Here is a 26,788-nt window from a genome sequence, read left to right on the forward strand (position 1 = left end):
GATTGGAGTAGGAGTGGCAGTGGATTAAGGGTTTATATTCACTCTTTATGGGAGTAATATAAGCACAGTGGTTGGGAATAGCTAAAGGGAATTTTATTTTTATCTTTTACAATAACTAGTTGTATATTTATTTCAGTTTTCAGATAGCATTGAATGTTTTACATACATGTGTAACTGATACTTAATATGCTTCAATTAAGCTTTCTTTTTTGGATTGAATGCAAGTCTTCCTTAGCTTGGAAGAGTTGTACTCAGCATTGTGAGCTGGCTCTGCAGTCAGATACATGTAAACCTGACTCTTGCCTTGGTCACTCAACAATCAAGTTATTCTTTGTAAGAGTTGTGTGGCTCTTTTTAAGGCTAATTTCTTTTCTGTGATATCAGACTAATTATGGAATGTTGGAAGAATTAAATGAGATAATCCATGGAAAGTACTCCATAAAAGACTTCTGTCACCTAGTAAGCATTCAAGACATAGTATCCATTATTGTTAAATATTATATATTATGAATACAAAGCTTGCTGTAAATTTTTGCCAATTAAATTCTATGTTTTCATTGTTATTTTATAAAACTTTAAAATATAGTCTTCCAGTGTTTAACAGGTGAACGAACTTGCCTGAGCTTGCCTGAGAAATGGTTAGAGGAAAAACTGTCAGAATGAAACTATAACCTTTTAAAAAATGCTCTTGATTATCTCCATCTATGGACACAGTATCCTATCCTTGTTGGTTCAGTTTAGTGTGGCCTCACCTATAAAATCTTCCCAAATCATTTGCACTAAAAGTAATCTTACTTCCTTTGTACTTGTTTGAACCAGTATATTTATATACTACCTGTGTAGCATTTGTTATTATTAATATACATAGTATATCTCCCTACTAGATTGTAAACTCTTCTTTGGAAGAAAGAGATTATTTTTTTCTGAGTGTAACCTATCAATCTCAATTTCATTAACTGTTATATGAGGACAGTAATAGCTATCTAGAAGAAATGTTTTGAACGTTAAATGAAATAACCTGTGGGAAAGCACCCATTATAAGTGCTGGTACATAAACCTCAATAAATTTATTTTTTTCTTTTCCTTATTCCTTATAATTCATATGAAAAATATGTGAGTGCTTCTATGTGCCAGGCCCGGTGCTCTGCTCTTTAGAGAGTACTGAAATGAGTAAAACACAGTCACTGCTTCCAAAGAACTTGACAATTTGTTGCATGGATTCGATTAGAATACAAAAAATTAAAATAAAAGATGAAGTAAGAAAAAATTCTGTAAGACAGCTACAAACACAGTGCCAGGAAGCCAAAAGTTGGGTAACAGTTTTTCTTTTAAAAAAGTTTTTTATTTCCATAGGTTTTTGGGGAACAGGTGGTAGTTGGTTACATGAGTAAGTTCTTGAGTGGTGATTTGTGAGATTTTGGTGCACCCATTACCCACGCAGTATATGCTGAACCCAATTTGTAGTCTTTTATCCCTCACCCCCTTTCCACCCTTTCCCCCTTTGTCCCCAAAGTCCATTGTGTCATTCCTATGCCTTTGTATCCTCATAGCTTAGCTCCCTCTTATGAGTGAGGACATACGATGTTTGGTTTTCTATTCCTGAGTTACTTCACTTAGAATTAATAGCCTCCAGTCCCATCCAGGTTGCTGCAAATGCCATTAATTCATTCCTTTTTTTATGGCTGAGTCGTATTACATCATATATCTATGCCACATTTTCTTTATCTACTCGTTGATGGATGGGTATTTGGGCTGGTTTCACATTTTTGCAATTGTGAATTGTGCTTCTGTAAACGTGTGTGCAAGTATCTTTTTCATATAATGACTTTTTTCCTCTGGGTAGATATCCAGTAGTGGGATTGCTGGATCAAATGGTAGTTCTACTGTTAATTTTTAAAGGAATCTCCACACTGTTTTGTACTAGTTTACAAAACTAGTACTAGCGGTGGTACTAGTTTACATTCCCACCAGCAGTGTAAAAGTGTTTCCTTTTAATCACATCCACGCCCACATCTATTATTTTTTGATTTTTGATTATGGTCATTCTTGTGGGAGAGTAAGGTAGTATCATACTTCGGTTTTGATTTGCATCTCCCTGATCATTAGTGATGCTGAGCAGTTTTTCATATGTTTGTTGGCCATTTATGTATCTTTTGAGAATTGTTTATTCATGTCCTTAGCACAATTTTTGATGGGATTTTTTTTTTCTTGTTAATTCGTTTGAGTTCATTGTAGATTCTGGATAGTAGTCCTTTGTCAGATGTATAAATTGTGAAGATTTTCTCCCACTCTGTGGGTTGTCTGTTTACTCTGCTGACTGTTCTTTTTGCCGTGCAAAAGTTCTTTAGTTTAATTAAGTCCCAGCTATTTATCTTTGTTTTTATTGCACTTGCTTTTGGGTTCCTTGTCATGAAATCCTTGCCTAAGCCAATGTCTAAAAGGGTTTTTCCGATGTCATCTTCTAGAATTTTTATAGTTTCAGGTCTTAGATTTAAGTCCTTGATCCATCTTGAGTTGATGTTTATATAAGGTGAGGGATGAGGATCCAGTTTCATTCTCCTACATCTGGCTTGCCAGTTATCACAGCACCATTTATTGAAAAGGGTATCCTTTCTCCACTTTATGTTTTTGTTTGCTTTGTTGAAGATCAGTTGGTTGTAAGTATTTGGGTTTATTTCTGGGTTCTTTATTCTGTTCCATTGGTCTATGTGCCTGTTTTTATACCAGTACCATGCTGTTTTGGTGACTATGGTCTTACAGTATAGCTTGAAATCAGGTAATGTGATGTCTTCAGATTTGTCCTTTTTGCTTAGTCTTGCTTTGGCTATGTGGGCTCTTTTTTGTTCCGTGTGAATTTCAGAATTGTTTTTTCTAGTTCTGTGAAAAATGCTGGTGGTATTTTGATGGAAATTGCATTGAATTTGTAGGTTGCTTTTGGCAGTACAGTTATTTTCACAATATTGATTCTACCCATCCATGAGCATGGGATGTGTTTCCATTTGTTTGTGTCATTTATGATTTCTTTCAGCAGTGTTTTGTACTTTTTGTTATAGAGGTCTTTCACCTCCTTGGTTAGGTATATTTCTAAGTATTTTATTTTATTTTTTTGAAGCTCTTGTAAAGGAGTTTAGTTATTGATTTGATTCTCAGCTTGGTCACTGTTGGTGTATAGGACAGCTACTGATTTGTGTATATTAACTTTGTTTCCTGGAAGTTTGCTGAATTCTTTTATCAGTTTTAGGAGCTTTTTGGAGGAATCTTCAGGGTTTTCTAGGTCTACAATCACATCATCAGCAAACAGCAACTGTTTGACTTCCTCTTTACTGATTTGGATGCCCTTTATTTCTTTCTCCTGTCCGATTGCTCTGGCTACGATATGAATAGAAGTGGTTAGAGTGGGCATCCTTGTTTTGTTCCAGTTCTCAGAGGGAATGAATTCAACTTTTCCCCGTTCAGTACTATGTTGGCTGTGGGTTTGTCATAGATGGCTTTTATTACATTGAGGTATGCCCACCTTGTATGCTGATTTTGCTGAAAGTTTCAATCATAAAGGCATGCTGGATTTTGTCAAATGTTTTTTCTGTGTCTATGGAGTAATCATGTGATTTTTGTTTTCAATTCTGTTTATGTGGTGTATCGCATTTATTGACTTGTGTATATTAAACCATCCCTGTATCCCTGGTATGAAACCCACTTGATCATGGTGGATTATCTTTTCGATATGTTGTTGGATTCAGTTAGCTAGTATTTTGTCAAAGATTTTTGCATCTATGTTCATCAGAGATATTGATCTGTAGTTTCGTTTTTTGGTTATGTTCTTTCTTGGTTTTGGTATTAGGAAGATACTGGCTTCATAGAATGCTGATGTCTTCAGCTACCAGGGTGAGTAGGGAAGGACCATCAGGTGGGGACAGAGCTAGGTGTGTCTGAGCTTAGACTCTCCTTGGGTGGCTCTTGCTGCGGCTGCTGTGGGGGATGGAGCTGTGGTTCCCAGGTCAATGGAATGATGTTCTCAGGAGGATTATGGCTGCCTCTGCTGTGTCATTCAGGTTGTCAGAGAGTAGGGGAAAGCTAGCACACAGGCTTCACCCAGCTGCCAAGCAACCCAGAAGGCTGGTCTCACTTCCATCGTGCCCCCAGGCCCCCAAAAGACACCAAGTCTGTTTCCAGGCAGTGGAAGAGCAGGACTGAGAACTTGCCCCAGGTTACTAGCCTCCCATGTGTGAAAGTAAGCAGGACTTTCGTGCCTTCCCACCTGAGGAGTCTGCACACTGGATTCACGCCCTCCCCAGAGTTCTGGCCAGGAGACTTTGTGTTTGGTTGGAATTGTTACAAAGTTCAGCTAGAGGTTTCCTTCTCCTTGTGGTCTTTTCCCAGTACCTCTGACAGCCCTTTCCAAGGACCTCTGTGGACAAGGCAGAAACGGCTCTCCAGGGGATCTAGAGAGGGTCTTCTCCTGCTGCTTCCTCTACCTCTGTATTTAGCTTGACTCTCTAAATTAACTCAGTTCCAGGTAAGGCCAGAATCTTCTCCCATGATCCAGACCTTCAGGTTCCCCAGTGAGGGTGTGTGTTTGCAGATGGACAATCCTCCTTCCGACTTCCACACCTTGGGCACTCACTGTATTTGGGGTGTCTCCTGGCTCCTGCAGGAGCAATCTGCTTCCTTCAGAGGGTCTGTGGGTTCTCTCAGCTTTTCTGGTTTATTCCTGCAGTAGTTTTGGAGCAGAAGTTCACAATGCAAGTCTCTGTTTGTGGGGGAGGTGCAGTCTAGTCCTGCCTCCTATCCATCATGATCCCTTAGTTTTTCCTCCTGTAGCTTACTAAGCTTTTTAAAGATAATTATTTTGAATTCTTTTTAGGCAATTCATATATCTCTATTTCTTTGGGGTCAGCCACTGGAGCTTTATTATTATTATTTTGGTGGTATATTTCCTTGATTTTTTATGTTCTTTGAAGCCTTGCCTTGTTGCCTTCTCATTTGAAGAAGGAGTAAACTTCTCAAGTCTTTGATTACTGGCGTTGGGAGAGACCAATCTGCACCATTCAGCCTGGCTAGAGATCTGGAGGTGTCCCAGACCATTTCAATTGATGTATCCCCCTACTGTTCTTATTCCCTCTTGGGGGGGTAGTGTCAGGATTGTATGCTTTCCCTTGATCCCATAAAACCAGGCCAGGAAGTGAGAACTTTCCATTTACTTCTCCTAATGTAACACTAAAGGTCCTTGCCTTTAGTCAGGCCAAAGAATTGGTGTGGCAGCTGCCCGCAGCGAGTGATAGAGACACGGACTGATAGAAAAAAACTGTAGGCTTTACTGGGCAACGTGAAAGTACAAAGCTTCCACAGCGTGGAAGGGGTCCCGAATGGGTAGCCAGAGTTAGATTATGCAGTTGCCTTTTAAACTCTTTAAGGTGGAGGGAAGATGTTACCAGAGTGAGAAACAAAGGCAGTAAGTTATTGTGTGACATGTCTTAGAACATTTCCTTTTGAGGAAAACCAGAATTGCAGCTTAGGTTTTATGTACTTTATGACCTTGCGGCGGCATGGCAAAGGAGACAGGATTTTATAGGATTTTACAAAGTATGTTTACAAGGAATTGGAATTGGGAGCATAGGTAAAGTCTGCTGGTCACAGAGAAATGGGCAGTTAACATCCTTTTTAGTTTTGGGGAAGGGGGAAGAGAGGACACAGGGAAGCTTATAGCAAAATTTTCACTGTTTATAGCTTTCTTGGGGAAGAAAACACATGCACATATCTGGGTGTTAGGAATATTTTAAGCAGGTATCTTCAATATTATTCATCCAGGACCAAAGTAAGTCTGAATGCAGGAAATGAGTGAGTTTCACAGCTTTCTGAGCCCCTACTTGATCCAGGAAGCCCAGCTGGCACCTCCTCTCACTAGGGCTGTGATCTGGAGTGATCAAAGTTGTGTACCTTCTCCAAGTTTAGCAGAGTTGAGCCATCTGTTGATATCTGTGCACTGTCTTTGCAGGCTCATGTTTGCCATCTTCAGGGGAGCACATGTACTGTCTGCAGGGGAACCTGGGGTGCCATCTGTGGAGGAGTGCAAGGTGCTGGTGATGGTGGTGGTGGTGGGAGTGTGTGCATGGAGTGCTGTGACATGTCAGTCAATTTGGGGGTTCAAATGTGATACACCCCCACAGAGTTCATGGGTGGTGTCTACAGGCCAGCCAGTAACATCTGTGGCCAATTATTGAGATCTGTGTGCCCACTGCTTTGAGCTTCTGCTCCTTTTCACTGCTTCTTGCTGCCAGATAATTCAGTTGTGCTAATCCCCTCAGTGTTCTGGATGGGACAAGATAGAACTGGGTTTCTTGGATTCAACCTTCAATGCTGGGAGAGCTGGGTGCTCACTTTGCCCTCATTTCCACCTGTGGGAGAAATCATCAACCAAGGGGTTCTTCCTTGGCACTCAGCTGTGCCATCTTGTGTAGGGGGTGATGTGCATAAAATGTAACTGTTCTTACCTACTTTAATGCACATATTATTGAATTATTTTTGCTCCACCATGATTCTAGAACATCTCAGCTAGACTCCTGAGCTCCTGAAAGGTATTCTTATCCATGGGTGGTTGTAAAGTTGGTGCTTCTCTGGGGAGTTGAGGGTTGGCACCTTCTATCCCACTATCTTGCTGCTGTCACTCTCTAGATAGAATTTTATGTGTCTTTTTATCTTTAGCACAAAGCACAGGATTTGGTACATGAACATTTAATATACATATGTCGATGGCCTTTATAATTATAATGAATGCTCAAAATATTCTAAAGGAGTTAAGTTTATGAACAAGTATTTATCTAGTGCCTGTGAGTCACTATTCCAGCATTGAAAATAAAGTAATTTGCAAGTTGGATAGTTTCCTGACCTCGAACTCGAGGTGTTTATATTCTAGTGGGAATAATAAACATAGAAAGCCTCAATCAAGAAGTGACATTTAGCTTGAGGCTTGAGTGATGAGAAGGAGTTATCAGTGTGAATATCTAGGGAAAGGATATTCTAGGCAGAAAAGCAGCAAGTATAAGGTCCCTGAGAGAAAAATGAGCTTTCATATTTGAGTGAAATAATGATGGCCAGTGTGGCTGAAATGCAATGCAGGAGGGAGGTGAAGACAGAAAGATAAGCAGAGGCTAGATCACATAGAGCTTTGAAAGTCATGGAAAGGAGCTGAACTTTAAGTATAACGGGAAGACATTAAAAGGGTCTTAAGAGAGACGGTGCTATAACCTGATATGTGCTTCAGGATAATAACCTTGTGAAGAAAAGGTGGTAGAGGCCAAGAACTGGGTCAGGAAAATCAGTTAGGAAGTTCTTTTAATAGTTCATATAGAAGTCATGGTGGCTTAGGCTACAGTTATACAATGGAAAAGGTGAAGAATTGATTTTGAATTTGTTTTGGAGGTAGTGCTGTTAGGACTTGATTTGGTGTGATGTGTGAGAAGAAGATAACTCTTACATTTTTTACCTTAGCCTTGAATGTATGATACTATTGTTCACTGAGATGAGACAGGCTAGGAGGAGAAGGGCTGGAGTAGTCGATTTTTTGAGAAATTAAATAAAAACGTATTATTGGCATTGCCAAGATATAGATCATTAACAAACTTGACAAGAAGAAACCTTATAGGAACAGGTCTAGAAGAGAATGGACAGTGATAAAGCAGGATGGTGAATATAGACAAATCTTTTCAAGGGATTTTGCTGCAAAGAGAAACAGAAATGGGCAGTAGCTGAGAGAGGTAGTTTAAGATAGGAACTATTGTAGCAACTATAATGATGGGAATGATCCACTGGAGAACAACATTTGATGATGTAGGGCTAAAGAGAGGACATTATGGGAAAGAATTTGGAACATTTGAAATAGGTGAGAAGGCAGAGCATGTCAATACATATGGAGAAGGTTGAGAAATTCATGGTGGGAAATGTACTTATTTTGTCGTCAGGAGGCAGATATCAGGAAGTTTTCTACTGTCACGTGATACCTTATTCTGCTTATTTTTCAATCTGTTTCTCATGATATCTGCTTTTCCAATTTTCTGTCTGATGTATGCCAGAAGGTAAGTTCAAAAGATTCCCAGTGGTAATTTCTTTGTTGGGCTTTATGTATAGTATGTTTAAGGTGATGTTTCCTAATCATAAGTCTATTAATTCTAAATAGAAAAAGAGCTAGATACCATATATATAAATGTGATTACACTAATGATAACAACTCAAATTTAAATTGCATTTTTTCCAAACTTGACCTCTAGTTTTTCTTCAAGTCTAAGTAGTTTTCCCTGAAAGAGTCTAGGTACGTCTTGCAGGTGCATATCTGAAATAACATAAGCTAAATCCTTTCTCTCCTTGATCTTCTTTGTCCTCAGAGTCACCGGAGGTGAGTTTTATCATAACCACTGTGACTAGCATACACTTCTACATGCTGATGTCCTTGCCAAGGGGTTGTCTACAGAAGCTGTCAAATCTTGAGGTACCTGGAAAGGATATAGCCTAAGGCCACACTTTGAACTCTCCTATTCCCTCATCCTATTTATGAAAAGTGGGCTGTGCGTTGAGATATTTTTTTTTTAGAGATTCAATTTATCTGTTGAAATTCTTCATTTTTTCATCAATTTCTTTAACATATTTATAATTTTTTTCTTAATTATGGTTCATATTTTCCCAGTTCTTCACATGTCTCCCATTTAAAAAATTACATGCACTGATATTGACATTTTAAAATTTATATGCTTAAACCTAATTGCTTTAAAAATAATTATAGAGATTCAAGTAAGTATTATTTCTTCCCAGGAAAAGTGTGCCCTTTCTTTGTGAGGAGTCAAGCTGAGTCAGTGCTGAGTTGCAGCTTTAGGTAGTTTCAGTTCATGTCTAGTTTCAAATATCTAGAGAGTGTTACCTGTTCTGTGTGTATTACAGGGCTCACCCTCTAAAAGGATTTTGAGACCTAAGCACTTTAAGACTTTTTGCTTTCCACCCCAGCCACCAGCCTATTGTGCTGCTGCTTACTCAACAAAAGTCTCATGGAGAGAACTGATAGGTAGGCAGGATTACCTCTGCAGTTGGGGCTCCTATAGATTCCAATCCGTTACATCAGTGTGCATGGTTGTTAAAAGTTCTGCTGGCTTTGCCTTACTTCAGCAGAGTTCCTCTGCTTAAAACACACCCTATCTTTAATGCCCATGCCTCCTATAGGAACAGTTTTCCCTTTTTGAAATTTAGTTTCCTTAGATTTATATATATCTATAGTTTATTCTCTCCCTTCTCTGAACACCAACTCACTCATTTTAACATTTAAATAAATTATATATAGTTTATAGGCAAACTATTTATAAACTATATATAACTATTTATATACAGTTTACATATAAACTATATATATAAATAGCTAATTTAAATGTTAAAATAAGTGAGTTGGTGTGCAGAGAAGAGAGAGAAATGAACTTGGACTCAGGGAAGGGTTAAGAATATATGACTGAAATTAAGGCAAAATTGGTTAATGAGTACAAAAATGCCGTTTAAATAGAAGGAATGAATTATTTAATAGTACTATCGAGAAATTATACTTAACATTAATTTACTACATAATTCCAAAAGCTAGGAGAGAAGAATTATAGTGTTCTCAACACAAAAGATAAATGTTTGAGGTAATGGATATCCCTATTACTCTGATTTGATCATTACACATTGTATACATGTATCAAAATATCACATGTACCTCAAAAATATATACAACTATGATATATCAATAAAAAATTCAAAAACATCCTAAAAACATCAAGAAGGCCTAAATACTGGATACCTAATTTTGTGCTATGGAAAACAGCATGAGAAGAGAGTAGAAACATTAAATAAATGAATTTGCAGAGTAAAGAATTTGTTTAGATACCATTGTAAGTCCCTGTAAGATTCTAGTGGAGTTAACCTCACTCAATGGCAGTTTTCCATTTTCACATATTTAATAAAGAGTCTGAAAACTTTCCAGTCTTATACAGTCTTGTGTTCATATCTAATTATTCATATCAGATACACAGTAATTACTGGAATCATAAAAAAAAAACTGGTCCTAGAACCCAAAAGTTTACTGTTAATTATTGTTTTCTGATAAGATTTATGTAACTTTAATCATAAAGTTCATGATATAGTTTGGCTCTGTGTCCCCACCCAAATCTCATCTTGAATTGTAATCCGAACTGTAATCCCCATGTGTTGAGGGAGGGACCTAATGGGAGGTGACTGGATCATGGGGGCAGTTTCTCCTGTGCTGTGCTAGTGATAGTGAGTTCTCATAAGATCTGATGGTTTTAAAAGCGGCACTTCCTCCTTCGTTCTCTCTTTCCTGCCGCCTTGTGAAGAAGGCCCCTTTCTCAGTGATTGCAAGTTTTCTTAGACCTCCCCACCCATACAGAACTGTGAGTCAATTAACCCTCTTTTGTTCATAAATTACTCAGTCTCAGGTAGTAACTTTATAGCAGTTTGAAAATGGACTAATACAGTTCATGAACTTTGATTTAGAACTGGAGTGACTTGTTAAACTCCTATAAAGATATAATGCTTGGACTGTTAAGTATAAAGGCCTGTATAAAAGTAAATTTATCGTATTTACCTGTACTCCACAGCCTCTCATCCACCATATTTTGAATTTGAAGATATGTAGAGAGGAGAACAAATTTTGTTTGTTAACATGATTTATAACTTTTAAATATTTAAATGTATGTTCCTTGTGCCACATTGTTCCATTTGTACACAAATGTTAGGACTGTGCCTCTTAGCCTTATTTTTCACTATGTTCATGCCACTTTATGCTGCTATACTTTAGTTTCTCCCTGTTCCCAGCATGCCCAGCTCTTTTTTTTTTTTTTTTTAAGATGGTTGTGCCTTTGTCCTTGTCATTCCCTCTTTCTGTAATGCCCTTTCTCTTTTGCTGCCTGGTAGAATCTCTCACATTCTTCAAAATTCAACTAAAATGCTGCTTCTTGGGAAGCCCACCTGACCAATTAGTCTTTCCCTCCTCTGTGATTCTACAGACATTTTTAGTTGTATGTATTATATCACCTACAATAGTGAGCTTTGGAAAACAAGTTCTTACTGTGTTATTCCCAGTTACCTTATGATAAAGTCTAAAATCCTTAGCGAGACTTGCAAGGACCCCACCTTATCACAGCCCGCATACTTAATCCTTCAGTCTAATCTGGTCAGATTATTCTATTTCTCAACTGCTTGAGGCTCTCTTCTCAAACTTTTTACACGTGCTGTTCCTTTTGCCTTGGGCATTATTTTCTACACTCTTAGTGACTCTCTACTCATTTCTTCTTTAAATTTTTAGCTAAAAATTTACTTCCTCTGAGAAACTTTCTATGACTCCTTGATTATGTTAGCTCTCCCTGATATAAAAGTGCCCATAGCATCCTATATGTTGCACTTGAATGGTATATTCTATCTTTTATTAATCTACCTATCAGTACTATCTATTAATGCTATCTTTTCCATTGAATTTCATGAGTATGTCTGTCTTGTTCACAGTTATATCTCCATGACTTAAGCATGTATCAGTTACCTCAAAGACATTGGCTAAGTATTTCTTGATAGAATGAATGGAAGGATGAATTCAAAGCTTCATGAGAGAAGTCTTCCCACTCATCTCATTCTCCAAGTGCTTATATAATGCCAGGTATGGAGTGTGTACTGAATGCTATCATTAAATTTCATTTTTATAAACATGTTTCCTTTATGACTTACTTGCAGTTTAATACTCAGAATTTTCAAGTAAAGTTGGGTCAATTTTACTCTTTAAAGTACTTGTATGTTTTCTGTATTTAACTGTAATACTTCATGAAATATTTAGGATTTTTATGGACCTCCCGATCATTATTGTCATACAACTTTGTTGTATCCTGCTAAGTTTAGAGACCTCTCCCCATCCACGGCTCTAGCTAGATACATTCTCTCCCTAAGGTGTTTTCATCCAATCTGTAGTTGTAAATACCATTTATAGGCCGATAACTCTCAGACTTGATGTGTACCTGAAATTCCAGATTGACATAACCTATTATCTACTGAACATCTTTACTTGGATGGCTAACGGGTATCCCAAACATGACATATATTAAATAGAGCATTAAAATTTATCTCCTTATTAACAATAATAAATACTTATTCTGTTAGGAAGAGATGGAATGATATTTGGTTATAGTAAAAAAGTAACAACAGATTTTACTAATCTCATAGATCAATGTCAGCTTCTTACCAGAGCACACACCTGTAAAAGCTGGCCAAGGAGTCTGGGTGCGGTGGCTCGTGCCTGTAATCCCAGCACTTTGAGAGGCCGAGACAGGTAGATCACAAGGTCACGAGTTCGAGACCAACCTGGCCAACATGGTGAAACCCTGTCTCTACTAAAGGTACAAAAACACAATTAGCCAGGCGTGGTGCCCCATGCCTGTAATCCCAGCTATTCAGGAGGCTGAGGCAGGAGAATTACTTGAACTCAGGAGGTGGAGGTTGCAGTGAGCCGAGATCACACCACTGCACTCCAGCCTGAGCGACAGGGCAAAACTCTGTCTCAAAAAAAAAAAGTTGGCCAAAGGAGCAACAGCCTCACTCCAATGACCACACTTTTATGGCCATCAATCCTATGATTAATCAATCTTTAAACACTCCCTCTTAAGTGTTTTTCATTATTTTGAATATTTTATGTTTCCTCAAATCAAATATATCAGTAGTTTGTTTTCTTCAGAGTCTTCGCCTAGAAACACAGCTCTTCTTTATCTAGCACACACAAAAAGTCAGATTTTGCTTTCAGATACATAATGGAAGCCTCTTCCTTTAACAACCTACAAACACAATCCTTCTCCAGTTTTCCTCGTCTCAGTATGGCATCACCATCTTTGAGTCTTCTCTTGAATTTACATAGCACATCTTATATATCAGTTTATTATGGCAGCTGTATTTTCAAAATATGCTCTGAATCTATCTTCTAGAGCATAATGGTTAATTCTGTGAATTGAACCCAGACTATGAGCTTTTTCACAAGTTACTTAAGCTTCTTGTACCTTAGAGTTATAATAGTACCTATTTCATAGGATTTAATGAATCACTACCTGAAAAATACACAGAATAGTTCCTGGCATCTAATAAATGCTATCTACACATTAACCGTTATCATTGTGACTAACACCCTAATCCAAGCTGCTGTTATCTCTGCAATAGCATCTTATTTAGCAACCTGCTTTCACCTTGCCTGGCCAAAATCCAATTTCATCATGACAGCCAGAATGATATTTTTAGAAAATCAACTTTATTAAAGTGTACCTTATATACAAAAAATCAATTTAAAGCATATATTTCTGTAAATTTTGAAAAATTATGTACCTATGTAACTATGGTCACAGTTAAGATACAGAACATTTCCATTATGCCAAACTGTTCACTTGTATCCCTTTTTAATCAATCCTTCTTCCCTATCCCCAGTCTCAGGCAACCACTAATCTAATTTCTGTCACTATTGATTAGTTTATACTTATTATAATTTCTTTTTTCTTTTTTGATTTTTTATTTATTTGTTTTTGAGGTGGAGTCTTGCTTTGTCACCAGGCTGGAGTGCAGTGGTGCGATCTTGGCTCACTGCAACCTCCACGTCCTGGGTTCAAGCAATTCTCCTGCCTCAGCCTCCTGAGTAGCTGGGACTATAGGAGCATGCCACCACGCCTAGCTAATTTGTATATTTTTACTAGAGACGGGGTTTCACCATGTTGGCGAGGATGGTCTCGATCTCTTGACCCCATGATCCGCCTGCCTCAGTCTCCCAAAGTGCTGGGATTACAAGCGTGAGCCACCTTGCCCGGCCTTAGAATTTCATATAAATGGAATTGTACAGTATGTATTCTTTAATGTCTGGTTCCTTTCATTCAGCATAATGTTTTTGAGATTCATCCATATTATTGCATGTATCAGTAGTTCATTACTATTTATCATTAAACAGCATTTCACTGCATGAATGCGATTTCACTTTGCTTATCCATTCACCAATTGGTGAACATTTAGTTTTCCTTTTACTTTTTTTGGTTATTACTAATAAAGCTACAATGAATATTTGTGTACAAGTCTTTTAATGGACATATTTTCATTTTTTTCAGGTAATTTTAGGAATGGAATTGTAGAGTAGAATACCAAATATATGTATAACTTTATGAGAAATTGCTGTTTTCCAAAGTAGTTTTACTATTTTACACTCCTATCAGCAATGTATGAAAGTTCCAATTGATCCATACCTTTGCCTAATTTTCGTATTGCCAGTCTTTTAAATGTTATACAATGTAATGGCTACACAGCACTTTTACATTGTGGTTTTAATTTATATTTCTCTGATGACGAATTATTTTGAAAATCTTTTCATTTGATTGTTAGCTATTTGCATATCTTTCCCCCTCCTCCCCGATGCAGTCTTGTAGTCTCACCTAGGCTGGAGTGCAATGGTGTGATCTTGGCTCACTGCAACCTCTGCCTCCAAGGTTCATGCGATTCTCCTGCCTCAGCTTCCCAAGTAGCTGGGATTATAGGCGCACACCACCACACCCGGCTAATTTTTTGTATTTTTAGTAGAGACAGGGTTTCACTATGTTGGCCAGACTGGTCTTGAACTCCTGACCTCATGATCTGCCCACCTTGGCCTCGCAAAGTGCTCACAGGTGTGAGCCACCAGGCCCAACCAGCAATGTATGAGAGTTCCAACTGATCCATATTTTTGCCTAATTTTCGTATTGCCAGTCTTTTAAATTTTGTACAGTGTAATGGCTACATAGCGATTTTACATTGTGGTTTTAATCTACATTTCTCTGATGACAAATTTTTTTGAAAATCTTTTCATTTACTTATTAGCTATTTGTATGTCTTTTTTAATAGAGTATTTCTTCAAATATATTGCCAATTTTTAGTTCCATTGTTTGTCATCTTATTATTGAGCATCTTATTATTATTGTCATCTTATTATTAAAAGACATTTATGGTTGTGTGTGTGTGTATTTTGTTAATGATGTCCTTTGAAAAGCAGAGGACTTTAATTCTGATAAAGTTCCATTATTGAAAATTTTATTTTTTTAATGTTTTGCCTAAAACATTTACCTACTTTAAGATCAGGAAGATTTTCTCTAGTTTTCTTCTGAAAGTTTTATAATATTAGATAGCATATTTATATGTGTGATAATTTGGAGTTCTTTTTCCATATGGGATGTGGTAAAGGAAAGTGTCATTTTATTTCCATTTGAATACCCAGTTGGGCAGCTAAGGGAGTGCTGGCATCACCCCTCCCCTGACTTCAGGCTGCACCACTCATAGCTCCAAATGAGACCCCTTCCTTCTGCTTGAGGAGAGGACAGGGAAGTGTGGGGAGCACTTTGTCTTGAATCTTGGACACCAGCTCAGCCACAGCAGGTAAGGCACTGGTCATACCCTGTTCCAGACCCTAGTTCCCAGACATTTCTAGACACATCCTGGGACAGAAGGAAACTTGGTGCGTTGGAGGAAAGGATCCAGTTCTGGCAGGACCCATCACCTGCTAAGAGTCCTTGGGCCCTGAATACCGTTTGTTGTAAATACGATCTTTTCTGATTGATTTACCTTGGCATGTTTGTCAAAAATCAATATGTCTGGATTGATTCTGGACTTTCAGCTTGTTCCATTGATTTATATGTTTATTCTTGCATATTCATGTATACTACTATATATAATATTGATTACTGTAACTTTACAGTAGATTCTAAAATCTGGTAGTCTAACTCCTCTAAATTTGATTTTCCTCAAAGTTATTTCAACCATTCTAGCTAAGTTTCTTTCATATACATTTTAGAATCAACTTTTTTTCTATAAAAAAGCCTACTGCAATTTTGGCTTTGCACTGAATAGATAGATCAATTTGGGAAAATGAATTGAGTTTTTAATCTATGAACATGGTATGTATTTTCATTTATTCTTTAATTACTTTTGGCAATGCTTTGTAATGTTCAATGCACAGGTCTTGCACATATGTTTTTGACTTATTTATTTTTAAGTATTTCATGTTTTTGAAGCTATTGTAAATGTTATTGCTATACCATAATTTATCCACTCTGTTGTTTATGATATTAGAACTATTTAGTTTTTGGCTCTTATGAGTAACACAGCTATGCACATTTTAAAACAAGTATTTTAGTGCACATGTGCAAACATTAGTTTTGGATATATTGTTAAGAGTAAAATTACTGGGTTGTTGAGTATGCATATGTTCAGCTAGAGTAGATAATCCTTATTTTCCAAAGTTTGGTTCCCAAATTTAATGAAAGACATGAGTTTACACACTCAACAAACTCAACAGGAGTAAGCTGATGGAATAGAAGACTTCACCCATCATCCCTGCCACAAAGACACCAATTTAACAATTTTTTTTTTTCAAATGAATGACAACTTTATTTTTCTTACACTTTTAAGGCTGATGAAAAACCTTCATTTCAATTAAAAAGTATGGTAACTGTATTTACTTATTAAATATTATTAAAGTTTTCTAAAACACAACTTGAAAACATCCAGCATGCATGTTGAATATCAGTACAATCAATTCAAGACCAAGTATACATGTTATATGCAGCAAGGCTAGATTACAAATTATCATAGTCATCATCATCATCATCGTCATCATCATCGTCTTCACGTTTTCTTTCAATGCATTTGATGATTCATTGGCAGTATTTTGTGATGACACCATATTAGTGGTAATAATGTTTTTGGACCCATTAATGATGGATTAATCAGAACATTCTGAACTGCTGAGGTTGCAGGAATTGAAGCTTTTACAGCTGGAGACTGCGAAGTAGGCATCTGTACTGTAAACCTTTGACCTGTGAGGGACATGGGAGTCCCTCCTTTAGTTGAAACAGACATGGTCTGTGGGGTTGGTGTGCCTACTGTGGGAGTACTCGGTCTGCTAGTAACTGAACCAACACTTAACCGCGGGACTGTTACTCTTCCCGCAGAAGTTGATGCCTTTCTCTGTAAAGATTTCAGCCTATAGTTTGGAGCTGTTAAGCAATATCTATCAGGTGGCAACCTAGGACCTGAATATGGCTTGATCAGTGGCAAAGGGGTTTGATTTATTTGCCTTGTGATATCTAATAAAAAATCTCTAGGGGGAGGAGAGGGTAAAAGACTGGTCAGCGCGGCACTGGATTGCCAACTGCACATCATCTGCATCAACGGTAGCTTTCTTAGCATGGCTTGAATAAATGTTTACATCATCTAGAATTGTGGTCACATATCGGAAGGCAAACTCCATCATCTGATTTATACCTCTTGGTTCATATTCTGTAATCCCCATATCCTTCAGGATTTGTGCCGTCTTCTGTGCATCATTCGGCATGCTCTTGGGAGAAGCCATCTTGCCAGATTCCATGATATCCGATGATCAGACTTCTCGAGCGAAATCACCAACATTAATGTATTTCAGTCCCGATTTTGACGCAAGTTCTTTGCCTAGTGTGGTTTTTCCAACCCCTAGTGTACCAGATTCAGAAAGACTAAGCAGGAGAGCTGGATCTGCCGACCTCTCTTTACCTCCCCTGGGAGCCTCGGGCCAACGGAATTAACGTTCCGCGTCCCCTCCCCCGCCTGCCGCAACGCCCGTGAGAGTCGGCTCCCGGGCGCTGACAACCGCCTCGTGGCCCTCTACCGGCCTCCGAAGAGGGCACTGAGAAGCTCCTACCTGGGGGCCCGATGCCCAGAGCACTCCGCGCCCCTCGCCTGCCCTTGCCCAGCCCCCAATTTTTTCTTTTTTTTAAATTTGGGATAGAGTCTCACTTTGTTGCCCAGGCTGGAGTGCAGTGGCCTGATCTTGGCTCACTGAAACCTCTGCCTTCCAGGTTCAAGTGTTTCTCCTGCCTCAGCCTCTTGAATAGCTGTGACTACAGGTGGGCTATGTTTTGTATTTTTAGTAAAGACAGGGTTTTGCCACGTTGGCCATGCTGGTCTCGAACTCCTGACCTCAGGTGATCTGCCTGCCTTGGCCTTCCAAAGTGCTGGGATTATAGGCATGAGCCATCATGCCCAGACAAATTGAACAATTATGTACACAGAAAAACACCTTCATAAGAACAAAAAATAAGGTGAACCCTTATAGTACCTGGCTTTAACTATATATCCCTGACAGAGGCACTGAAGAGATAGAAAAAGCAATCTTGAATCACTGATGCCACCCCCATCCCAACCCTAGCCGTGGTGGCTTGGTGCAGAGAGTGTCTCTGGGCACTGAAGGAGGGAGAGCACAGCAATTGTGAGGAGTTGAACTTAGTTCTGTCCTGATAGAGCATAAAGGAAAACTGGACCAAACTCAGATGACACCCACCCATGAAGGGAGCATTAAAATCAGCCCTTGCCAGAGGGGAATTGTAGTTCCCAGAGATCAGAGCTTAAGTTCCCACACACCTCACCACTGAGGGCTGGAGTGCTCTGGGTCTCTGATTACACTTGAAAGGCAGCCTAAGTCATAAGAATTGCAACTCTTAGGTGAGTTCTAGTGCTGAACTGGACCCAGAGACAGTGGACTGGTAGGGGGCATGTGACATACTGAGACACCAGCTTGGGCAGCTAAGGGAGTGCTGGCATCACCCCTCCCCTAACTCCAGGCTGCTTCACTCATAGCTCCAAATGAGACCCCTGCTTGAGAGGACAGGGAAGAGTGGGGAGCACTTTGCTTCCTTCCTTGAGGAGAGGACAGGGAAGGGTGGGGAGCACTTTATCTTGCATCTTGGATACCAGCTCAGCCACAGCAGATAAGGCACTGGTCATACCCTGTTCCAGACCCTAGTTCCCAGATATTTCTAGACACATCCTGGGATAGAAGGAAACTTGCTGCCTTGAAGGGAAGGATCTGGTTCTGGCAGGACCCATCACCTGCTAAGAGTCCTTGGGCCCTGAATAACCAGTAGTGAGGTAGTATGCTGTGGGCCTTGGATGAAACTCTGAGACTTGTGGCTTCAGGTGAAATTCAGCACATTTTCAGCTGTGGTGGCTATGGGACAAAACTCCTTCTGCTTGAGAAAAGCAGAGAGAAAAGTAAAGGGGACTTTATCCTGCCACTTAGGTACCAGCATGGCCACAGTGGGGTAGAGCATCAGTGGGCTCTTGCAGTCCCCAATTCTAGTACATGACTCTTGGCCAGCATATCTGGACCTGCCCTGGGCCAGAGGAGAGCCCATTTCCCTGAAGGATGAGTCCCAAGCCAGGCAGAATTCACCACAAGCTGACTTAAGAGCCTTTGGGTCTTAAGGGAACATTAGTGGTAGTCTGACAGAACTCCCTGTGGCCTGTGGTGATAGCTATGGGAGTGAGGCCCCTCGGCCTTTGGAAAGGGGAAGTAAGTGCATCTTTTGGTTTGAGTGCCAGCTCAGCTTCAGTACAATAGAACACCAGGTAGACTTCTAAGGTTTTTGACTCTAGTCCCTGACATCCGGATGGCACCTCTGGACCCACCCAGGGGCTGGGTGAGCTCACCACCTTGAAGGGAGAGACACAGACCTGGGTGGCTTTGCCATCTGCTGATTGCAGAGTCCCAGGGCCTTGAGCAAACACAGACAATTGCCAGGGAGTGGTTATAGCAGGTCTTGGGTAAAATTCAGTGCTGTGCTGGCTTCAGGTCTGACCCAGTGCAGTCACAGTGGTGGTGACCAGAGGAGTGCTTGTCACTCACTCCGAGTTTTAGGTGGCTCAGAACAGAGAGAGAGACTTTGCTTGTTTGGGAGAAAGAGAAGAGAACAAGAGTCTCCACCTTATAATCCAGAGAATTCTCTTGGATCTTGTCCAGGATCATTAAGGTAGTACCACTACGAGTCTGCAAGAATCACAACATAACTGGGCTTGGGGTGCCTCTAAAGTGATACAGCTTAGATCACAATACCCAAGTCCTTTAGAATATATGGAAAGCCTTTCCAAGAAGGATGTGTACAAACAAGTCCAGATAGAGGACAGTACAATAAATAACAAATTATTCAATGACCAGAAACTGAAGAAAATCCATAGATATCAAGGCCATCCAGGAAAACATGACCTCATCAAATGAATTAAATAAAACACCAAGGACCAATCCTGGAGAAACAGAAATATGTGATCTTTCAGACAGGGAATTCAAAATAGCTAAGAAAGTTCAAAGAAGTTCAAGACAACACAGAGAAGAAATTCAGAATTCTATTAGATAAATTTAACAAAGAGATTGAAATAATTAAAAAGAATCAAGAAAAAATTTTGGAGTTGAAAGCTGCAGTTGGCATACTAAAGAATGTATAAGATCCTTAATAGCAGAATTGAACAAGCAGAAGAAAGAATTAGTGAACTTGAAGACAGACTATTTGAAAATACACAGTTAGAAGAGACAAAAGAAAAAAAGAATAAAAAACAAGGAAGCACGCCTATGGGTTATAAGAAATAGCCTCAAAAGGGCAAACCTAAGAATTATTGACCTTAAAGAGGAGGTAGAGAAAGATATAGGGGTAGAAAGTTTATTCAAAGAGATAACAGAGAACTTACCAAACCTAGAGAAAGATATCAATATCCAAACAAAAATATAACAAGAAGATTATAGAACACCAAGCAGATTTAAACCAAAGAAGACTACCTCAAGACATTTAATAATTAAACTCCCAATGATCAAAGAGAAAGGATTCTAAAAAGAAGAAGAGAAAAGAAACAAGTAACGTACAAAGGAGCTCCAATACATCTGGCATCAGACTTTTCATTGGAAACATTACAGGCCAGGAGAGAGAGGCATGATGTACTTGAAGTGCTGAGGGAAAAAACTTTTATCCTAGAATAGTAAATCCAGTGAAAATATCCTTCAAACATGAAGGAGAAATAAAGATTTTCCCAGACAAAAGCTGAGGGGTTTGATCAACACCAGACCTGTCCTATAAGAAAAACTAAAGGGAATACTTCAATCAGCCAGAAAAGGACATTAATGAGTAATAAGTAATCAACTGAAGGTTCAAAACTCACTGGTAGTAGTAAGTACACAGAAAAATACAGAATATTATAACACCATAACTGTGGTGTGTGAACTGCTTTATCCTAAGTGGAAAGACTAAACAATGAATCACTCAAAAATAATAACTAAACAACTTTTTAAGATATAGACAGTACAATAACATATAAATAGAAACAACAAAAAATTAAAAACTGTGGGGATGAAGTTAGTGTGCAGAATTTTTATTAGTTTTCTTTTAGCTTGCTTGTTTGTTTATGCAAAATATTAAGTTGTTATTAGCTTAAAATAATAGATTAAAATGTAGTATTGGCAAGCCTCATGGTAACCTCAAACAAAAAAAAATACAATGAATACACAAAGAAATAAAAGCACAAAACTAAATCATATCACCAGAGAAGATTGCCTTTACTAAAAAAAGACAGGAAGAAAAGAGAGAAGGAAGAGACCACAAAACAACCAAAAACAATAACAAAATGACAGAAGTAAGTCTTTACTTATCAATGTAGCACTAAATGTAAATAGGCTAAACACTTCAATCGAAAGATAGAGTGGTTGAATTAATGAAAATATTTAGATTGGTGCAAAAGTAATTGCGGTTTTTGCCATTACGTTTAGTGGCAAATGCATGGACTAAAAATAAAGGGATGGAAAAAGATATTCTATGCCAATGGAAACCAAAAAATAGCAGGAGTAGCTATACTTGTATCAGACAAAATAGATTTCAAGACAAAAACCATAACAAGAGACAAAGAAGGTAACTATATAATAATAAAGGAATCAATTCAGCAAAAGAATATAAAAATTTAAATATGTAAACACTCAACACTGGAGCACCCAGATACATAAGGCAAATATTAGAGTTGGAGAGAGGCAGACCCTGATACAATAACAGCTAGAGATTTCAACACCCCACTTTCAGCATTGGACAGATCTTCCAGACAGCAAATCAGCAAAGAAACATCAAACATAATCTGCATTATAAGCCAAATATATCTAATAGATAGTTACAGAATACTTCATCCAATGGCTGCAGAATACACATTCTTCTCGTCAACACATGGATTGTTCTCAAGAATAGATCATGTGTTAGTTCACAAAACAAGACTTAAAACATTTAAAAAAATTGAAATAATATCAAGCATCTTCTTTGACCACAATGGAATAAAACTACAAATTGATATCAAGAGGAATTTTGAAAACTATACAAATACAAGAAAATTAAACAATATGCTCCTGAATGACCAGTGAATCAAGGAAGAAATTAAGAAGAAAATTTAAAAATGTCCTGAAATAAATGATAATGAAAACACAACATACCAAAACCTATTGGATATAGCAAATATAGTACTAAGAGGGAAGATTATAGCTATAAGTGCTGACATCAAAAAAAGAGAAAAAGCTTCAAATAAACAATCTAATGATACATCCTAAAGAACTAGAAAAGCAAGAACAAACTAAATCTAAAATTAGTAGAAGAAAAAAGTATAAAGATCAGAGCAGAAATAAATGAATTTGAAATGACTAAAACAATACAAAAGATCAATGAAACAAAAGCTGGTTTTTTGAAAAGTTGAACAAAATTGACAAACCTTAGGCCACACTAAGAAAAAAAGATCCAAATAAATAAAATCATAAATGAAAAAGGAGACATCACAACTGATACTGCAGAAATTCAAAGCATCATTAGTGAATACTCTGAACAACTATATGCTAATAAATTAGAAAATCTAGATGAAATGGACAAATTCCTAGACACATACAACCTACCAAAATTGAACCAGAAAGAAATCCAAAACTTGAACAGACCAATCCCAAGTAATGACATTGAAGCTGCAATCAAAAGTTTCCCAGTAAAGTAAAGCCTGGGGCCCAATGGCTTCATGACTGAATTCTACCAAAAATTTAAAGAGGAACTAATACCAATCCTACTCAAACTATTCCAAAAAAATAGAGGAGGAGGGAATGCTTTCAAACTCATTCTATGGCTCTGAACCAAAGCCAGACAAAGGCGCATCCAAAAAAGAAAAGCACAGACCAATATCCCTGGTAAATATTGATGCAAAAAATGTCACGAAAATATTAGCAAGCCAGATTCAACAATACATTAGAAAGATCGTTTATCATGACTAAATGAAATTTATCCTTGGAGGCAAACATGTTTCCACATGTGCAAATCAATCCATGTGATATGCAATATCAACGAATGAAGGATAAAAACTATATGATCATTTCAATTGATGCTAAAAAAACTTGATAAAATTCAACATTCTTTCATGATAAAAACTCTCAAAAAACTGAGTATAGAAGGAACATACCTCAGCATAAAAAAACCGTAAATGAGAGACCCACAGTTAATATCATACTGAATGGGGATAAACTAAAAGCCTTTCCCCTAAGATCTGGAGCATAATAAGGTGTCCACTTTCACCACTGTTATTCAATATAGTACTAGAAGTCCTAGCTAGAGCAATGAGACAAGAGAAAGAAATTAAGAACTTCCAATTTAGAAAGGAAGAATTCAAATTATCCTTGTTTGCAGATGATATGGTCTTATATTTGGGAAAACCTAAAGACACCACCAGAAAACTATTAGAAGTGATAAACAAATTCAGTAAAGTTGCAGAATACAAAATCAGCATACAAAAATTAGTAGCATTTCTATCTGCCAACAGCAAACAATCTGAAAAAGAAATTGAGAAAGTAATTCCATTTACAATAGCCACAAATAAAATTAAACACCTAGGAATCAACTTAACCAAAGTGAAAGACCTCTGTAGTGAAAACTATAAAACACTGATGAAAGAAATTGAAGAGGACATCAAAAAATGGAAAGATATTCCATGTTTATGAATTGGAAGAATCAATATTGCTAAAATGTCCATACTAATCAAAGCAATCTACAAATTCAATGTAATCCCTATCAAAATGACATTTGATATGGCTTGGCTGTGTCCCTAACCAAATCACATCTTGAATTGTAATTTTCATAATCCCCACGTCATGGGAGGGACCCAGTGGGAGGTAATTGAATCATGGGGGCACTTGCCCTTATGCTGCGTTCTTGTGATAATGAGTGAGTTCTCACAAGATCTGATTGTTTCATAAATGGCTTTTCACCCCTTTTGCTCAGCACTTCTTCCTGCCACCATGTGAAGAAGGACATGTTCGCTTCCCCTTCCACTGTGATAGTAAGTTTCCTGAGGCCTCATGAAGAAAGACATGTTTGCTTCCCCTTCCACCATCATTGTAAGTTTTTTGAGGTCATACTGAACTATGAGTCAGTTAAACCCCTTTCTTTTATAAATTACCCAGTCTCAGGTATGTCATTATTAGCAGCATGAGAATGGACTAATACAACATTCCTCACAGAAACAGAAAAAACAATCCTAAAATTTATATGGAACCACAAAAGACCCAGAATAGCCAAAGCTATCCTAAGCAAAAAGCACAAAATGGGAGGAATCACATTACATGACTTCAGATTATACTAAAGAGCTATAATAACCAAAACAGCATTGTACTGACATAAAAACAGATACCTAGACCAATGGAATAAAATAGAGAACCCAGAAACAAATCCATACACTTACACTTAGGGAGACGAGTTCACTAACTCATTTTGGACATAGGTGCCAAGAACATACACTTGGAAAAAGACAGTCTCTTCAATGAATGGTACTGTGGAAACTGGATATCCATATGCAGAATAATGAAAACAGACCCCTGTCTCTTGCCATATACAAAATCAAATCAAGATGAATTAAAGACTTAAATCTAAGACCTCAAACTATGAAACTGCTACAAAAAAACTTGGTGAAATTCTCCAGGACATTGGTCTGGGCAAAAATTTATTGAGTAATACCACATGAGCACAGGCAACCAAAGTAAAAATAAACAAATAGGTTTACTCACGTTAAAAAGCTACTGCCTAGCAAAGGAAACAATCAGCAAAGTGAAGAGACAACTCACAAAATGGAAGAAAATATTTGCAAACTACCCATTTGACAAGGAACAACTAACCAGAATGTATAAGGAGCTCAAACAAGTCTATGAAAAAAAAATCTAATAATCCAATCAAAAAATGGGCAAAAAATTTAAATAGACTTTTCTCAAAAGAAGACATACAAATGGCAAATAGGCACATGAATAGGTGCTCAACATCACTGATCATCAGAGAAATGCAAATCAAAACTACAATAAGTTATCTTCTCACTCCAGTTAAAATTGTTTATATCCAAAAGACAAGCAATACCAATGCTGGTGAGGATGAAGAACCCTCATATACTGTTGGTGGGAATGTAAATTAGTACAGCCATTACAGAGAACAATTTGGAGATTCTTCAAGAAAATTGAAAATAGGGCTATCATATGATCCAACAGTCCCACTACTGGTTATAGACCCCAAAGAAAGGAAATCAGTACTTCAAAATGATATCTGTACTCCCATGTTTATTGTAGCAGTGTTCACAATAGCTAAGATTTGGAAGCAAGCTAACTGTTCATCAACAGATGAATGGATAAAGAAAATGTGATATATATATACACAATGGCGTACACAAGCCATTAAAAATGAGATTCTGTCACTTGCAACAACATGGATGAACTGGAGATTATTGTGTTATGTGAAATAACCAGGCACAGAAAGACAAACATCTCATGTATCACTAATTTGAGAGATCTCAAAATAAAAACTGTTGAACTCATGGAGACACAGAGTAAAATAATGGTTACCAGAGGCTGGGAAGGGTAGTTGGGCACGGGGGAGTGGGGATGGTTAATGAGTACAAAAAATAATTACAAAAGTAACTAAGACGTACTATTTGGTTGCACGCCAGTGTGTCCATAGTCAATAATAATTTAATTGTGCATTTTAAAATAACTAAAGTAGTATAGTTGGATTGTTTGTAACACAAAGGACTAATGCTTCAGGGGATGGATACCCCATTCTCCATGATGTGATTATTTCACATTCATTCCTGTATCAAAACATCACATTTAGCCTATAATTACATACACCTACTCTGTACTCACAAAAATTAACAATAAAAAAAATTAAAGAAGAAACAACTTCAACATACCACAAGTAGGGTAACTTCAAAGATATCTTTGTGGAGACACATTATAGTGAAGGTGTTGAAAGCTAAATACAAAGAAAGAAAAAAAAGGAGCAAGAGAGAAGTGACTTGTCATGCAAAGGGATTCTCAATAAGATTAATGGCTAATTTCTTATCAGAAACCATGGTGACCCAAAGGCAGTGGAATGACATATTCAAAGTTATGAAAGAAAAAAACTGTCAACCAAAAATTCTATAATCCTGAAGAAATGGAAGAAGTAGAAAGAGCCCAGTGTCCGTAAACTGATGAATGGATTTAACAAATGAGGTATATCCATACAGTGGAACATTATTCAGCCATAAAAAGGAATGAAGTACTGATAACATGCTACAATGAAGATGAACTTTGAAAACATTATGCCAAATGAAATATACTAGATGAAAAGTCCCACATATTGTATAATTACATTTATATGAAATATCAAGATAGGCAAATACATGGTGACAGAAATCAGACAGTACTTATCAGGGCCTGGGGTGAGGGGAGAGGAAATGGAAAGCAACTGCATAAAAGGTAGGATATTTTTTTCTGGAGTGATGAAAATGTTCTAGAATTAGATAGCAGTGATGATTGTACAACATTGTGAATGTGATCCACCCGCTGTGGCCTTCCAAAGTGCTGGGATTGTAGGCTTGAGCCATTGCGCCCAGCGAGAATATTAATTTTAAA

General features: G+C 37.8%; 1 pseudogene; it reads right to left on the reverse strand.

The window, feature by feature from the left end:
* Positions 1–16,418: 16,418 nt before the first annotated feature.
* LOC123567988 (transcription initiation factor TFIID subunit 9-like) lies at positions 16,419–17,481 on the reverse strand (annotated as a pseudogene).
* Between the last annotated feature and the right edge of the window lie 9,307 nt (positions 17,482–26,788).

Source organism: Macaca fascicularis, chromosome 1, assembly GCF_037993035.2.
Source record: "Macaca fascicularis isolate 582-1 chromosome 1, T2T-MFA8v1.1".
NCBI classification, from domain to species: domain Eukaryota; kingdom Metazoa; phylum Chordata; class Mammalia; order Primates; family Cercopithecidae; genus Macaca; species Macaca fascicularis.